At 53.6% G+C, this 16,656-nt stretch overlaps 1 protein-coding gene across 2 annotated transcripts in view; it reads right to left on the bottom strand.

The window, feature by feature from the left end:
* The window catches only part of PACSIN1 (protein kinase C and casein kinase substrate in neurons 1), a 53,017-nt gene extending 37,350 nt beyond the window's left edge, over nucleotides 1-15,667 (bottom strand). The window contains exon 1 of one of the 2 annotated variants that reach the window (XM_047794951.1): nucleotides 15,494-15,667. The gene's annotated coding sequence lies outside the window, so the exon portion shown is untranslated. The remainder of the gene's footprint in view (nucleotides 1-15,493) is intronic. The other variant, XM_047794949.1, reaches the window with a different exon arrangement.
* Between the last annotated feature and the right edge of the window lie 989 nt (nucleotides 15,668-16,656).

Below are 16,656 nucleotides of genomic sequence, written 5' to 3'. Positions count from 1 at the left end.
TCAGCCCGGCTTCTCTCACTTCTTACAATGAGAACAAGACCCCATGATCCTCCTGCGCACAAATCTCCATTTCCATGTCTGTTTCCCCAGGAAGCCAAACCAGCCAGTTGGCCTCTGGAGTGGCTCTAGGAAGCAGCCCCTGAACACTGGGATGGAGCTGGGTGACCCATGGTGGTGGCAGAACTAGCAGCCTGCAAGCAGCAGCGATGAAGCTCACTGTTGCGGGGGTGGCGGTGGGGGGGTCTATCTGGAAGTTTGAGGGGTTGGGGGAGTAGCTGTTAACTGCAAAGTGTGAGGGATGGGCTGGCTGTTGCTGGTGGCTTTGTGCACTGAAGACAGTTCTAAAAGGCTGAGAGTGACTAATCACTAACGTAAGGCCAAGTGTGGAAGCCAAGGGCCTCCTTGGCTGCGTATAAACTCTCCCTCCTACAGCTGGAGGGCGGGGGGAGCTGAGGAGCAGGCGCAGGGCTTAATTACACGCGGAGCAGAATGTCAGAGAAGGATGACTTCTCAGCCCACGGGGAGTCTGCAGCATCAAGGTCAGGCCCTGCTTGGGAAAGAGTGGGACTTGGAAGTGACCACTCTGAGCCCAGCCCCTGCTTGACAATGACCTTGAAAGGCTCCCTCAGAACCGCCCCCTCCTCCCCAGGCCAGCAGAGCAAAGGCCAGAGAAGGTCACAGCTCAGCCGGCTGCAGTGCTGGCAGCACCGGGGCTGGATCGGGCAGGGAGCTGGATATGGGAGAGTTAATCCCACGTACAAGGATTAACACCCCGAAAGACAGTGTTGGCCCCCAGCTTGGAGAAAGCGATGTCATAGCTCAAGAAGCAGAAATGCCAGGGCTGCTGCGACAGATTTCCACTGAAGGGGCCCAGAGAAGTGAATACGGCACATCAGGCTAGAAAAGCCACCAGGGGTCTATCTTCTGCAGGGCAGCCTGACGGACGGTCCTTTTGTCAAAGCCACAGGGAAGCACTGGGTTGTGGGGGCAGCCTGCCAAACTCAGGGGTGACTGTCCTTTGAGGACCTAAGAGCAGGAGCCTCTGTTACAGAACTGGGCTCCCTGACAGCAATGATGACAGAGTCCCCAAATAAGAGGCCGGGTGGCAGCACTTACTGGTCAGAAGCAAGGTGGGAGCAATTATCATAACAATGGGCAAGGTCAGAGGGCAGCTGGGGGGGGCGGGGACCTGGCCCACAGAGCTATGGAAATGGTTACTAGCACCCAGCGCCCCTGGGGGTAAGCCAGCCAGGCAGCCACCCAGGACCCTGCCTGCTCTCTGTAACCAAAAGAGACCAAGGCCTGACCATCGGGGGGCCAAGGGGTGCACCCCAATAAAAAGTCGTGAGCCCCTGCCCAGTTTCCAGACCTGAGCAAGGTGTCAGGTCCAGGTGACTGAAGGAGAGGCCATACATAGGCCAGGTGCCCCGGGTGAGGGCCCCGCGGCCCCGGAACAAATAAGTAAAGTAACGATTCCCCAGGCCGGCCCAGGGGGACGTGGCTCTTTGTAAGGGAAGACTCACTGGATAAAGAGGAGGACCCGGGCACTTGAGGGACTGTTAAACAGAGGGTCCCAACAGACATCGGCCCCAGGGACCCTAAAAGTCATGGTCCTCCCCTTAGGGTGGGAGCATATGGGGACCAGGTGATAAATGGGTTTTTTTGGGGGGGGCACACCCGTGGCATATGGGGGTTCCCAGGCTAGGGGTCCAATTGGAGCTATAGCTGCCAGCCTACACCACAGCCACAGCAACGCAGGATCTGAGCCCTGTCTGTGATCTACGCCACAGCTCACGGCAACGCCAGATCCTTCACCCACTGAACGAGGCCAGGGATCGAACGCACAACCTCATGGATGCTAGTCGGGTTCATTAACCGCTGGGCCATGACGGAACTCCCCAGGTGATAAATGGATTCTTGGCCCAGGAGTGGCTCCCAGGGAGTCCATTGGGCCCACCCTGTGTCCCTCTGCATGACAGAGGGGGGCAGTCACGGCCCCTGTCTGGGCCTGGTGTCTGCCCTGCAGGTGAAGGGCCCTGGGGGGGAGGCTGGAAGAGCAGGATGTAGACTCACATCCTGATATCCATGCTCCTCTGCCTGCGGAATCCGCCAGACCCTGTTCAAAACCCCACTCCCGTCCCTTCCTGACAAGTCACCCTTGGGCCCACTTTCTCATGTGCAAAGCGGGAACGATGGTGCCTGTGTCCCACAGCGGCCGTGGGAACAGCAGTGAGGACCCGTGTTGCACAGCACCTCTGCCTGCCGGCTCTCGGCTCTCGGCCCTGCTGCATGTTCTGAGAAAAGGATGCAGGGCTACAGTGGAGCCGCTCTCGTGCCCGCCTGCCGCTCCCCACCCTGGGCTCTGCCTCCCTCCCACTGGGCACCAGCCGCTGCCCTCCTGGCTTCCCTTGGAGGAGAGGTGCTGAGAGCCTCAGAGCAGGGTGGGGGTACCCAGGGTGGGGGGATACCCAAGGGGGTCCTTGAGTTTGGGGGTTTGGAGGATGTTGGTTGGGCTGGAGTGAGAACCCCAAGGGAAGCTATGGGAACTAAACTGGGGACCCAACTCTGGTGTCCCATAGCCACGTGGCACCTGAGTGCCCGGCCCTTCCCTCCTCTGCCACCGTACCACGAGGCCCTACTGCCCAGAACTGCTGAGGCTATAAGTGGATCATTAGGTTGGTTTCTAAAATGGAAAAAGCCCAATGCCTGTAACACCCAGACTGAGTCTCTGAAGACTATTCTCCATGAACTGGGAAAAGACAACACACAGAAGGAGGGAAAAAATATTCACAAAGCATCTATCTGATAAGGGGGCTAGTATCTAAAATACAGAAAGAACTCAAACAATAGGAGTTCCTGCTATGGTGCAACGGGATTGGCTGCATCTTGGGAGCGCTGGGGGATGCAGGTTCAATCCTGGGCGGGCATAGTAGGTTAAGAATCCGGTGTTGCTGCAGCTACAGCTTAGGCCGCAACTGTGGCTCTGATCTGATCCCTGGCCCGGGAACTCCATATACCAAAGGGCAGCCAAAAAACAAACAAACAAAACTCAACAATAACTGGGAGTGCCCATGGTGGCTCAGTGGTAATGAAACCAACTAGTATCTATGAGGACACTGGTTTAGTACCTGGCCTTCTCAGTGGGTTAAGGATCCAGTGTTGCCGTGAGCTGTGGTGTAGGTTGCAGACTCGCTCAGATCCCGAGTTGCTGTGGCTGTGGTGTAGGGTGGTAGCTACAGCTCTGATTTGACCCCTAGCCTGAGAACTTCCATATGCCACGGGTGCGGCCCTAAAAAGACCAAAAAAAAAAAAAAAAAAGACAAATTACCCCCCAAAAAGGGGGCAGGAGTTCTGGCTGTGGCTCAGCAGAAACAAACCCAACTGATATCCATGAGAATGTGGGTTCGATCCCTGGCCCCACTCAGTGGGTTAAGGATCTGGCATTGCTGCGGCTGTGGTATAGGTTGGCAGCTGCAGCTCGGATTTGACCCCTAGCCTGGGAACTTCCATATACCCCAGGTATGGCCCTAAAGAGAAAAAAAATTTAAGAAAAAAAAATTTTTAATTAAAAAACCCAAAAGTTTGCTAATAACTAAATATCTGCAAGAATGTAGAGTACACATTTCTTGTGAACTGATGCAACCACTTTAGAAAACAGTATTATCTAGTAAGTTTGCTGATGCACCTGTCCCATGACCCAGCAATTCCACTCCTAAGATACATCCTGCGGAACTGTATGCACATGGATGAGAACATCCTGAGTAGCACTTTTTCATGACAGCTAGTCAGAAACAACCTTGATGTCTGTAAACAAATAAACTGAGTAAGTAAATCAGAGTAAATTCACAAAAAGGAACACTATGCAATGCAAAAAAAAAAAAAAAAAACGAGAAAGGACTACTGCTACAAAGAACAATCTAGATGCAAGGTAAAAAGAATGTTTTTTGTTTGTTTGCCTGTTTGTTTGTTTAGGGCAGAATCCATGGCATATGGAGATTCTCAGGCTAGGGGTCGAATCAAGCTGCAGCTGAAGGCCTACACCACAGGCACAGCAACTCGGGATCCAAGCCATGTCTGTGACCTACACCACAGCTCATGGCAACACCAGATCCTTAACCCACTGAACGAGGCCAGGGATTGAACCAGAGTCCTCACAGATACTAGTAGGGTTCATTAACCAGTGAGCCACAAAGGGAACTCCAAGAGTATGTTGAATGAAAAAAAAAAAAAAAGGCAGACATAAAAGAATACATAATTCTATTAATTAAAATTCAAAGAGACAATTATTTAGTTTTGGATGCACACCTATGTCGTAAAACCCAAAACAAAGTAGCCAATAATCCCAAATATTTAGAATGGTGGGTCCCTCCAGGGAAAGAGAGGGGCTTATAGTGCGGGGGGGGGGGTGCCTGCAGCTGCAACAACTTTCTGTTGTGACCTAGATGGTAGCAATTTGGGTGCTGGCTTTCTATTAGTTTGTTTCTATTTTATGCATTCTTATATTTTAAAACTGGGGGAAATACTCACTGGTCCCCTTTGGAGGTTGTTAGAGCACCAACTCATTTCTCTAAAAACTGATAAAGGGAAAGAGTCAAGCCTTTCTCCTACTGTATATACCATAATGCAGGATCACAAAACAGGTGCAGAGAGGAAGTTCTTTCTAGAGGTCCAGCAAACAAAAGGATCAAATTAGAAAACTCTCCATCGGGCAGGGAGAAAAATGTGATAGAAACCTGACTTGCCGCAAAGGTGGGAGGCATCCCCCTCCCAAACACCCTACCCCCCCAACCCGGGCCACTGCTAGCAACAAGCATTTCCCTGACGACCACAGCCAACTCCAGCCATCCCAGCCAGGCTGTGAGCAGACGGACCACTCTATGGCCATGCCAACAGGGACATGGGCTTATCTTCAGGTGCTGTACATGTTACTTTGTTTCCAGAATTTGTACAAAATTGTGCAGAGTTCTGGGGGCGGGGGCAGGCACCTCCTGAGCATGGCCCGTGGAGGAGGCGTCCAGGCCTCAGGCTCAGGGCAGAGGCCCAGCCTCACGGCCCTGGTCCAGAGCAGCCTCGGGGTGAGGCAGCCAAGGGGTCCTAGGAGGAGCAGGGGGGCTCAGGGTCTGGTGCTGATGCAGGCTGGGGTCTACTGCTTCATGGATCCCCAACACCAAGGCAGCCTGGAGGCCGCTCCCTACCCGTACGGCCCTCAGATGGAAATGTTGGGACTTGATTTCTCCCGGGGGGGCTTCTCTTGGTCCCACTTGGGAGTGGTGGGGAGGGAAGGAAGCAGACTGTGACTTGCCACCCCGCCTGTGGCCGGGTCCGGGATCACCTGAGCCAGCTCTGTCGCTTACCTGGCCAGCTGGTGTGAGGGGGATGGGTCCCAATGCCCACCCAGGGCCAGTGACAAAGTGCTAGGAAAGGGGGCAGAGGCAGGAATCTTGGGCCCTGTGGCGTGGGGAGGCCTTCCATCAGAGGCACCCTGTCTGGGACAGGGCCAAGTGGGGCAGGTGAGATGGCAGCCAGTCACCCAACACTAGGAGAGCAGGCGGCAGTGGCCGCCTGGTGCCCGATGAAGCTGCTGATAAGAGGTGACACCCGATATCCTGCTGCAGGTGGGGAGGGAGGAGGGGAGGCAGGAGTGGAGACAGCCGTGTTCAAAGGGTGAGGTTTCTGTTTTTGTTTTTGTTTTAGGGCTGCCCCTGCTGCTTATGGACGTTGCCAGGCTAGGGGTCAAATTGGAGCCATAGCCCCTGGCCTATACCACAGCCACAGCCACTCCAGATCCAAACCACATCTGCGACCCACGCCACAGCTTGCAGCCATGCGACACCCTTAACCCACTGAGCGAGGCCAGGGATCAAACCCACATCCTCCATGGATACTAGTCAGGTTCTTAACCCGATGAGCCACGATGGGAACTCCCAGAGGGCGTTTTGAATCCCAGCTATATAACAACACAAGCAGGGACCAGGAGCTTTAAGCCCCTCTGCCTCCTCAGCTCACCCATCTGAAAACAGGGTGCTGGGAAGGTGACACGAGCCCTGACACAAGCAGCCTTGCATGGTGCCCAGCACATCGGAAATGTTCAACAAACACCACATGCTGCTGTTATGGAAGTTGGGGCTGCTGCTGAGGGCTCAGCAGGGGGAAGCAGGGTGGGGTCAGCTCAATGAAACACAGATCCACAGAGGGAAAGCCCCAGGGGACAAGGACCAAGAGGGTTTCATCACCATGGTCGGTGCCCGGTTCAGTCTGGGCACACAGCGATCAACATATATTTGTTGAATGAATGCATGAGAGTAAAACTATGAACCCGTATCCACTAACACAATGTATTAACAAATTAGAGCATCCCGTGTAAGAATCCGAACTCTAATCCCAGGTCTGCCCCCTTTCTGGCTGTGCAACCCCAGGCAAGTCATCCCTGCCCCCAACCTCAGCTTCCTCATGGACCAAATAGGAATACTGGTAATTAATAAATACCTTTCTCACAGTGTCAAAGCAGAAATTGGACATGAGGGTGGACTTGATGCTGTCAGCACCCCTTTCTCAGATGGGGTACCATCCCCAAGTCTCTGCACGTGTGGGTTGCTAATGGCTCATAGATGCTCCCTTCTCTTGGGAGTTCTTGTTGGTTGGTTGGTTGGTTGAGTTTTTTATCAAAGTATAGTTAATTTACAATATTACTTTCAGGTGCACAGTATAGTTTTTTTTTGTTTGTTTGTTTGTTTTTGTCTATTTAGGGCCGCGCCAGCAGCATCTGGAGGGTCCCAGGATAGGGGTCGAATCGGAGCTACAGCTGCCAGCCTACACCACAGCCACAGCAAAGCCAGATCAGAGCCACGTCTGCACCCTACAGCGCGGCTCACGGTAATGCCGAATCCTTAACCCACTGAGTGAGGGAAGGGATCGAACCTGCATCCTCATGGATGCTAGTCGGATTCATTTCCAATGAATTATGGCAGGAACTCCGTGATTCAGTATTTTTACACTGTATACGCCATTAAAAGTTTTTATGAGATAATGGCTATAACTCCTTGTGCAATACAATATATCCTTGTTGCTTATCTATTTTATACATAGTAGTTTATATCTCTTAATCCTATACCCCTATCTTGCTCCTCCTACCTCCTCTCTGGTAACTACTGTTAGTCTGTGTTTTCTATACACATTCATTGTTTGTTTGTTTTGTGTTTTGTTTTTTGTCTTTTTAGGGCTCCACCTGAGGCATATGGAGGTTCCCAGGCTAGGGGTCTACTCAGAGCTGTAGCTGCCAGCCTACACCACAGCCACAGCAACTCAGGATCAGAGCCAGGTCTGCAACCTACACTACAGCTCACAAGAAGGCCAGATCCTTAACCCACTGAGCAGGGCCAGGGATGGAACCCATGCCCTCGTGGATACTAGTCAGGTTCATTACCACTGAGCCATATTACCACTGTATTATTTTTTAGATTCCATATATAATGGTATTATAGGAGTTCCTGTTGCGGCTCAGCGGTAACAAACCCAACAAGTATCCATGAGTATGTGGGTTCAATCCCTGGCCTGGCTCAGTGAGTTAAGGATCCAGTGTTACTGTGTGGCTGTAAAAAAAAAAAAAAAAAAAAAAGGAAAAAATGATGTTATACAGTATTTGTCTTTCTCTCTGACTTTATTTCAGGCATAATATACTCTATGTCCATCCACATGGCTGCAAATGGACAAATTTCATTCTTTTTACAGTTGAGTAATATTCCATTGTAAATATGTACCTAATCTTCATTATCCAGTCATCTGTTTTGTTTTTGTTTTTAGAGCCGCACCTGCAGCATTTGGAGGTTCCCCTCTGCTAGGGGCTGAACTGGTGCTGCAGCTGCTGGCCTACACCACAGCCACAGCAACAGCAGATCAAAGCCACATCTGTGACCTACACCACAGCTCATGGCAACGCCAGATCCGTAACCCACTGAGCAAGGCCAGGGATCAAACCCGCATCCTCATAGTTGGGTTCTTTACCTCTGTGCCGCCACTGGAACTCCCTATAATAAAAAGTTTAAAAACAAAAGAGAAGAAAACCAAGTCCAAGGGCAGGCGTTGCATGGCCCAAGGCCCCTCCGTATGTCAGCATCAGGGCCAGGACTTCACCTGGGCCACCTGTCCCAGCCAGGCCCATGAGGCCGACTATCTAAACTACTTAGCACCTGCCCCCCCAGCTCTTCTCCCGATTCTTCCTTCAGGTTCCTGAGCTGATCTCCTGCTCTGCCCCTATGCCCACCTCTCACATTCCAACCTCTGCCCCGTTGTCCCTGACGTTGCTTTTCCTGGAAGGCACCTTCGCCCTCTCCGAATCTTCCATCCCTTCCTCCAAATCAGCTCCTGCAGATCCTCCCATAATCGGTCACTCCCAGTTTGGGGAGCACACCTCGCCCTGAGAGAAGTGGTCCTCCCACACCCTGAGAGAGGGGCTGTGGCATCCAGGCTAAGAGCCTCTGGATGCAGACTGCATGGCTGTGCATCCTGCCTCAGCCACGTATTCACCGGTGTGACCTCGGGCAAGTCATTTTGCCTCAGTTTCCACCCCTGTAAGATGGGTGAACCTTACAAAGTCCCTGAGAAGACGAAATGAGTTAATCAGTATGGGTAAACAGAACAGTGCCTGGCATATGTCAGAGGACCTCAGCCCGGCCCCCATGCTGTCCATGGCCTGCCTCCCTCATCTGTGCCCCCAACAGGACACCCCAGTGCCATGTGTGCCATGGTGCTCAATCACCACTTTATGGATACTTGGCTTCTCCAGTGTTTCTTCTGCAGCCCCCTGATGCCCACACTCCCCCACCTCCTCTCCCATCCCAGCAGGTTTCATCCACCCCCAGACTGGGAGGAGGACAGAGAGGAGAAACAAGCCCATGAGGGGACCAGTGAGAAACCAGCGACAAATAAAGACTCTTCCGACCCCAGTGGCAGCATCTGACTCAAATGGCATCACATTTGCATTTGAGGGGGATGCAATTTAAATGCTCATCTTTTAGGAGTTGCTGTCTTGGCACAGTGGAAACAAATCCGATGAGGAACCATGAGGTTGCAGGTTCGATCCCTGGCCTCATTCAGTGGGTAAAGGATCTGGCGTTGCTTTGAGCTGTGGTGTAGGTCGCAGACGCGACTCAGATCCTGCGTGGCTGTGGCTGTGGTGTAGGCCAGCAGCTGTAGCTCCCATTTGACCCCTAGCCTGGGAACCTCCTTATGCCGCAGGTGGGGCCCCAAAAAGCAAAAACAAAACAAAAAACAGATACAAATGCTCATCTTTTGGAAATATTCCCCATCTTGCCTGGCACTTGGCCTCCCAATACTTGCCCCAGGGATAAACTCTAAATAATCATCAGGAGCCTTCTGGCCATCTTCATGCAAACATGAACACCAGATCTATTTGTATATTTTTGTCTTTTTTTTTTTAAGACTGCACCAACAGCATAAAGATGGACAAAAGGCACCTGATGATTATTGGAATTTATCTCTGGGGCAAATATTGGGAGGCCAAGTGCCTGAGTGAGGCCAGGGATGAAATCCACAGTCTCGTGGGTACTAGTCTGGTTCATTATTGCTGAGCCATGACAGGAACTCCCACATTTGTGTATTTTTAAAATAGGATCATTCTAAACACATCGTTCTACAAATTCATGTGTTTTGACTTGCCGGTATTTCCTGGCCATCTTTCCACCCTAGTTATTAAGCTCTGATCCGTTCTTTTCTCCGTGTCTTCAGCACGTAAAACAGCTCCTCCTGCCACACAGAAGACAGTCAGTCACCACCATTCACTGACCAAACGAAAGAAGGAATGGCTGCCCAAAATCACAGCATCCTGAGAGGGCCTAATTATGTCACCAGCCTTCCTGATGAATGTCAGCCTAGCCATACAGCCCGTTCACCCAGCTCTTTGCACCGACTAGGAGGGCGCCCGAGGAGAAAGCCCTGGACGTGAACGTGCCAGGTTAAAACGTGGATGTGGCCACATTGCCTAAACCGCAGGCTGACCTGTGCTCTGGGCTGACGGGAGAGGTTCAATTTCCCACAGCCTCTGCCCCCTAAGAGCTTTATTATGATGATGACTTTGATTTCTCGAATGGATTAGCCTTCTTTAGTGACTCCACCCTTGATCATCAAATCTCCTTTTGCCCCTCATGAATAAATGAAAAGATAGATCTTTTTATTATTTCTGAGCAGCTCTAGGGAGCCAAAATTCACAAATGCGGAGTTACTTTCTAGACAAGGAACAGAAACAGTTTACAGATGCGAAATTTTAAAATCTTATTAATTTCTAAAAGCAGATATGTTAATTTTTTTAAAAAACCTGCCAACTTCCAACAAGTATCCGTTGACCCCCCTCCTCCCAATACAAAAGACAAGAAAATAACCCCTCCCATGTAGGGTGGCCAGACTGAGCAAATGAAAACCCAGGACACTCAGTTAAATTCGACTTTCAGGTACACGACATCTAAAATTTTTAGTAAATGTTTAGTACAAGTATGTCCCATGCAATATTTGAAACATACTTTAAAAAGCCCGCCAAATTTGTTGTTTATCTGAAGGTCAAAGTTAACTGGGCACCCTGGAGTTTACCTGGCAAGCCAACCACAGCCCCCACTCAGTGTTTAAATATCAAATGATTATTTATTTATTTATTTATTCATTAATGGTCACCCTCCCTCCCCCATGGCATGTGGAAGTTCCCAGGCCAGGGATCTACCTAGAGCTGCAGCAGTGACCACACTGAATCCTTAACCACTAGGCTACTAGGGAACTCCTCAAGTGATTTTTTTTTTTTTTAATGGCCTCGCCTGCAGCCTATGGCAGTTCCCAAGCCAGGGATTGAATCGGAGCCATAGCTGCAACTTCAGCAATGCCAGAACCTTTAACCAAGTGCACTGGGCTGGGGACTGAACCCACACCTCTACAGCAACCTGAGCTGCTGCAGTCAGATTCGTAACCCACTGCACCACAGTGGAACTCCTCTACAAGTGATTTTTAAATAGTTAGTGGAGGCCCCGTCCGCCCTAGGCATTAGGTATCCTGCCACCACTGCCACCCATGCTCCAGTCTCCACAGGCACCACCCCCCACAGACAGAACTATAACACCATCTTCCCTGGCATTAGAGTTCCTGTCCCCTCAGAGCCACCTGGGGCCAGGTTCCCTTTGGCCCATCTCCCACCTTCCCGCCCATCCTTCCCAGGGGTGAACACTATCTGTTAGGGGTGCGGTCAGCACATGGCCCTCAGCTGGCAGTTGTTTCAGCTGCAGAGCCACCAGCCTAAGAGCACGCCCTGGGCCATACCAGCACCAGAAGGATGGCGAAGTCCTAAGGCCCAACTATTCCAAAGCAACTCGGAAGGGCCCCTCCAGCACCAGAGCACCCTGGGGTCCCTGCTGGGCACAGCTCCACTTCTCTCTCCACCCGTCCTGCTTCCTTCTCCTGTCCACCTGCTAATCCCGAGCCCCTCACCTGTCCCACCAGTCACAGTCCCCACCTCCCCCCTCCAGTCCTCCGGCCCCTGGCTAGAAACCAGCCATAAAGAGCCCAGAGCAGGTGAGTCGGGTGCTGGCTGATAGCTTTTAAAATTTAGCTTAGCTTCCCAGTACATTCGAGATTTTCCACACAGGCACATATTAACCTTGGTAATAAAAACCTTTTTTGTCCTTTAAGAAAAATGTGAAACCGAACCAAGCAGCCCTCCTCCTAGCTGACATCACACCCCTCCTCCGGCTTCCCTGGGGGGGACACCCCCCAGATCTGCTGACTCCCACCCCCAGGGCACTCCCCAGTCCTGCCAGGCTCAGGGGCAGTTTCACTTCTCCACTGAAGGCTTTCCATCACCAGCTAGTCCTTGGGCGGAGGAGGGGGTGGGGGGATATGCAAATTCGGAAGGGGTCCTCATCTCTTTTGGGGAAGAGAAGGCTAAAAAGGGTCCTGAACATGGTGAGGAGAGAAAGTATATGATAGGGGAGTTCCCGTCATGGCTCAGCAGTTAGCGAACCTGACGAGCATCCATGAGGACATGGGTTCGGGCCCTGGCCTTGCTCAGTGGGTTAAGGGTCCAGCATTGCTGTGAGCTGTGGTGTAGGTAGCAGATGCGGCTTGGAACCCTCATTGCTGTGGCTGTGGTGTAGGCCAGCAGCTACAGCTCTGATTCGACCCCTAGCCTGGGAACCCCCAGCTGCAGGCGCGGCCCTAAAAAGACAAAAAGACCAAAAAAAAAAAAAAAAAAAGAAAGAAAATACACGATGGGGACACCTATTTGCTAACTCATTCCACAAGTAGGAGATAGGCTAGCCTGTGCCGGGCACTGGGGACCCTGGGAGAGGACATAGACCCTGCCCCAAAGGATTCCACAGCTGAAGTCGGGTGGGTGGGTGGGGAGCAATTATTAAAAGCCAGAGAGGATATGGTGTGAGGTGAGGTGAGCCAGGTATGGGGAGGAAGAATTTGTAGATGCTTCTGGAAGGAAGAAGGGTCTCAGCAGACCCCTGAGGGTGAGAAGGAATGGGGAGTTGGGGAGGGAGTGTATTCTAGGCAGGGGAACAGCTAGATGAGAGAAGTGTGATTTATTTGAGGAACTGAAAGCAGTTCAGGGCCACTGGGGGCAGAGGGAGGGTGAGAAGGGAGAGGAAGCCCAGGCTTGGGGAGGGCAGCAGGGCCACATTTGGGAGACTGCACTTTGCCTGCCCTCAGGGCAATGGGGAGCCACTGAAGGATGCAGAGCAGGGGTGGGGCAAACTCAGATGTGCGCCTTATAAAGACCACTCTGCCTGCCACACAGTAGGTCCTCAAGGAGCCTCGCTGAAATGGCTGTTGTTATTCTGTGCATCCACAATCATCAGAGGCACACTTATTAATCATGCACACACGACCCACGTGCATGGACTTTAGCCATGGAGCCCCCTCTGTCCCCACAGAGACACGCCCCCAGCAGCAAGGTCCACAGCCCTCTGCATTAGGGAATAGGGACTCTGGGGCCTAGGTTCAAATCCTAGCTCCTCCAGTTGCAAACTGTGTGACCTTGGACAGACAACCTCGCAGTGCCTCAGTCTCTTCATTTGTAAAATGGGGGTAATAACAGCACCATCCTCGCTGGGCTGCGGTGAAGACTGAATGGGTCAATATGTGAAAAGGGAGTTCCCTTCATGGCTCAAAGGTTAACTAACCCAACTAGGATCCATGAGGATGCTGGTTCGATCCCTGGCCTCTCTCGGTGGGTTAAGGATCTGGCGTTGTGGTGAGCTGTGATGTAGGTCGCAGATGCAGCTTGGATCCTGTGTTGCTGTGGCCGTGGCGCGTGGCTGTGGCTGTGGTATAGGCTGGCAGCTGAAGCTCCAATCTGACCCCTAACCTGGGAACTTCCGTGTGCTGCGAGTGCAGCCCTAAAAAGCCAAAACAAAACAAAAAAGCAGTCGGAGGACCTAGCCCGTGGCAGATGCTGTGCCCTGTTAGTTTTTCCTGTTTTTACTGCCTCCCTCCCTGCAAGGCCCCCTTGCAGGCACTAAGTAAGCCATCCTCCACTTCCTCCTCCGCAAGCATCGCTCCCTCACTCTCTCCATCACTAGGAACCTTTAAGTCTTGCCCCAGCTCCTTCAAGCCCAGCAGAGAGAGCACAGGACTTGGGACCGGGAACTGAGGGCCGGCCCTGGCGCTGCAGGTGGCCGTGTCTGGGCCTCCGTCTCCCCTCCATGAGATGAGGACAGATCCCCTTGCAGTCTTATCAGCATGGCTGTCAAAGGACAACAAGGCCTGGGACGGCTCTGGGAACGTCCATGTCACAGACATAGCCTTGTGGCCAGGCCAGATCCCTTGCTGGCCGCCTCCTCTTCTGCACACGATCCCAAGATCTGTTCCGAACTCACCATGAGGACCTCAGAGGCTGAGGGTGGCCTGGCTTGGGCAGTCTCTGACTCGCTGGGGGTGACAGCACTCTCCCCAGGGCTGGGCCAAAGGTAGAGACCCCCAGTGTGAGTTGGCACCCTTGGAGGAAAGGGCCAACCCTGGGGACTGAGCAGAGCCAGATCTTCCCCAGGGCCTTCCACCAAGCCTGGGGCAGCCAGGGATTGGAACCAGGAGGCCCCCAGGCTCTCCAGGGCCATTGGGACTACAGGGATGCCTCTAAACGCCACAGCTGCCCATCACTTCCAGGACCAGGAAGGGCCTAAAGGGGCCTGTCTGCTTTAGGTAGCACTTTGGTCCTGGTGGGTGGGAGTAACGTTCAGGAGGGGGCACACCCTCCTCCCTCAGGTTGCCTGCTATTTCCTGGAGTTCAAATTGACTCATTCACTTGTTCCACAAACATTTACTTGGTGCCAGACCCTGGTCAGGTGCAGGGACGATGACAGATGAATCAGACAGATTCCTACCCTAAAGCACTTCCAGTCTAGTGGGCAACAAGGCACAAATAACCAGGCCACAGGGCAGGCTAGGTAGGAGGACCCAGGGCAGGAGGCAAGGATCTCTCTCACCTGGGGAATCAGGAAGCAGCCTGGAGGGGGTGGCTTCTGCAAGGCTTATGGACATGTGATAGAAAAGCCAGGTGGTGAGGGATAGAACCTCCAAAATCAGGGACGGCTCTGTTTGCACCCCCGCTATGCCCAAGCCAGGGCAGTGTGAGTTATTTACGGTGGCGCCCAGAGAAAAGCGGCCACATGTGTCCCTGCACGTGGGGTGCAGAGCTGGATGGTGGAGGGTGGGGGCAGCTGGGGCTTGGAGCTAGGTCTAGCCAAGCTCTGTGGTTTGCCACTCTGTCCCTCCCGTCCTGACGACCTTTTAATCTTTTCGGGGCCTCCTGAAAGGCAAAAATAAGGAGGAGAGAGTTCTAACAGGCAGCAAGTGGCCTGGCGGGGGGGCGTGGGGGGGGGCAGTGCCAGACAGACCGTGGCTTCTGCTGTATTTGCAGGTCTTTTATCAGTCACCTCCTTTTCCTCTCCCCGCCCCATCCCAGCAATGGGGGAAGGGGTAGAGAAACAGAAAAAAATCTAAAAAAAAAATATATATATATATATAGCTTTAATTGTAAACCAGACAGGGCGCGCATCAGCTGCTGTGTTTCTCCCCAGCCCACTCTGGTCCAGAAATAGCCTACGCACCAGGCTGGCACCAGCCCACCTACCCTTCCCGTACCGGAACAAGCCAGGCCAGAGACAGACCCCCACCCCCTCTCCCCACTTCAGGCGTGGGTCCCACCTCCCCAAGGAACCTATTTCCTGCGTTTTCCCCAGGGGAAAGGCTGCCGCCAGCTCCCTCTCGCAGAGGGCCCAGCGCAGGGACATCCTGACACTGCCTGGGTGATGCCCGTGAAGCCGGCGCTTGAAAGCACCCCCCGGCCCAGGCGCTCACCTCTCCCCAGGTAACTGGTCGACGCTCCCTCGCGCTCTGGCGGGGAGAGATGCGCGTCTGTGCGCCCACCGCAAACACGCACTCGCGAAGGGGAGCCCTCCCTCCCCACCTCCTACCCAAGGGCCAGACCCCCTACCTGGGGGCAGGCGCGCCCCGCACCATCCGCGGCGCCCCGGGGCAAAGCGGGGTGTCGGGCCCGGCCTCAAGCCCGGACCTCTTCCCGGGGGAAAGAGGCTGCGCCGCCGCGTCCCTCCAGATCTCGCTGGGGCTGCGGGAAGGAGGAAGGTCAGAGCCAGGGAGGAGGGGGAGGCTGGCGGGAGGCGTGCACAGATGGGCGCAGATTAGAGAGGCATTTTTAGCGAACCAATGGCAGCGCGGCGCAGGGCGGCGCCGTGTCTGCGCAGGTGGAAGCGCCCCGGCTGCTGAGGCGGCAGCCGCCGGCTTAGGAGGTGCAGGGGGAGGGGGGTCTGGGGGCGGGTGTCGGCACCCCCCGCCCCGAGGCCCGCGCCCTCCTCCGAGGGGCTGCGCGGCGGGCGGGTGCCGAGAGCGCTGCCCCTGCACCCTCTTCCGCAGCCCTCCTGCGGGAGCGCTCGGGACGCGGAGGTGTCGCTCCTCTCCCCCTCTCTGCCCTTTCTCCACCTCTTAGGACATCCCTGCCGCCCTGTCTGTCTGCTTCTGACCTCTCATAATCTTGCGTCTTCGGCTCACACATACCCCAAACATACCCCCCAGGCACGGTGCGCAGGGGTGACGGCCCCTCCTCCACCCCACCCCCACCCCAATCCCTCGACTCCGCAGCAGCTTCGCCCAGAAGGGCCCCCTCGACCCCACGGGGCAGTCACTCACCCTCCTTCCCTGGTTCCAGGTGGACCTACTGTCACCACGACAGAGTCCGGACCGTCTCCTGGGGCTCTCTGGGGGGCTCCTTGTGACCGCCCCCCCCCCCAATGCCGTCACTCTGGCTGCCTTGAACCCTGAATGCTTCCGGGAGCCTGGACACTGCGGGAGTGCTGGGGCGGGGGCGCTCTCTTCCCTGCGGACGTGCAAGGGGCTCTCTTGGATTTATAAGAATGTATTCAATACTTATCTATTGAGAGCCTACTATGTGCTGGGCACTGATGAGGGGCCAGGCTGCAGAGCATATGATACAGACCAAATCTCTGCCCTCGGGTAGTTCACATTTGTGAGAGAAGACAGATGTTAAATATAACAAACAGTCTATAGAATATGCTTATTTTTAGGGCTGCACTTTGGGCATATGGAAGTTCCCAGGCTAGGAGTCCAGTCGGAGCTGCAGCT

This window comes from Phacochoerus africanus, chromosome 9 (assembly GCF_016906955.1).
Source record: "Phacochoerus africanus isolate WHEZ1 chromosome 9, ROS_Pafr_v1, whole genome shotgun sequence".
In the NCBI taxonomy this organism is placed as follows: domain Eukaryota; kingdom Metazoa; phylum Chordata; class Mammalia; order Artiodactyla; family Suidae; genus Phacochoerus; species Phacochoerus africanus.
This window is presented reverse-complemented; position numbering and strand designations above follow the sequence as displayed.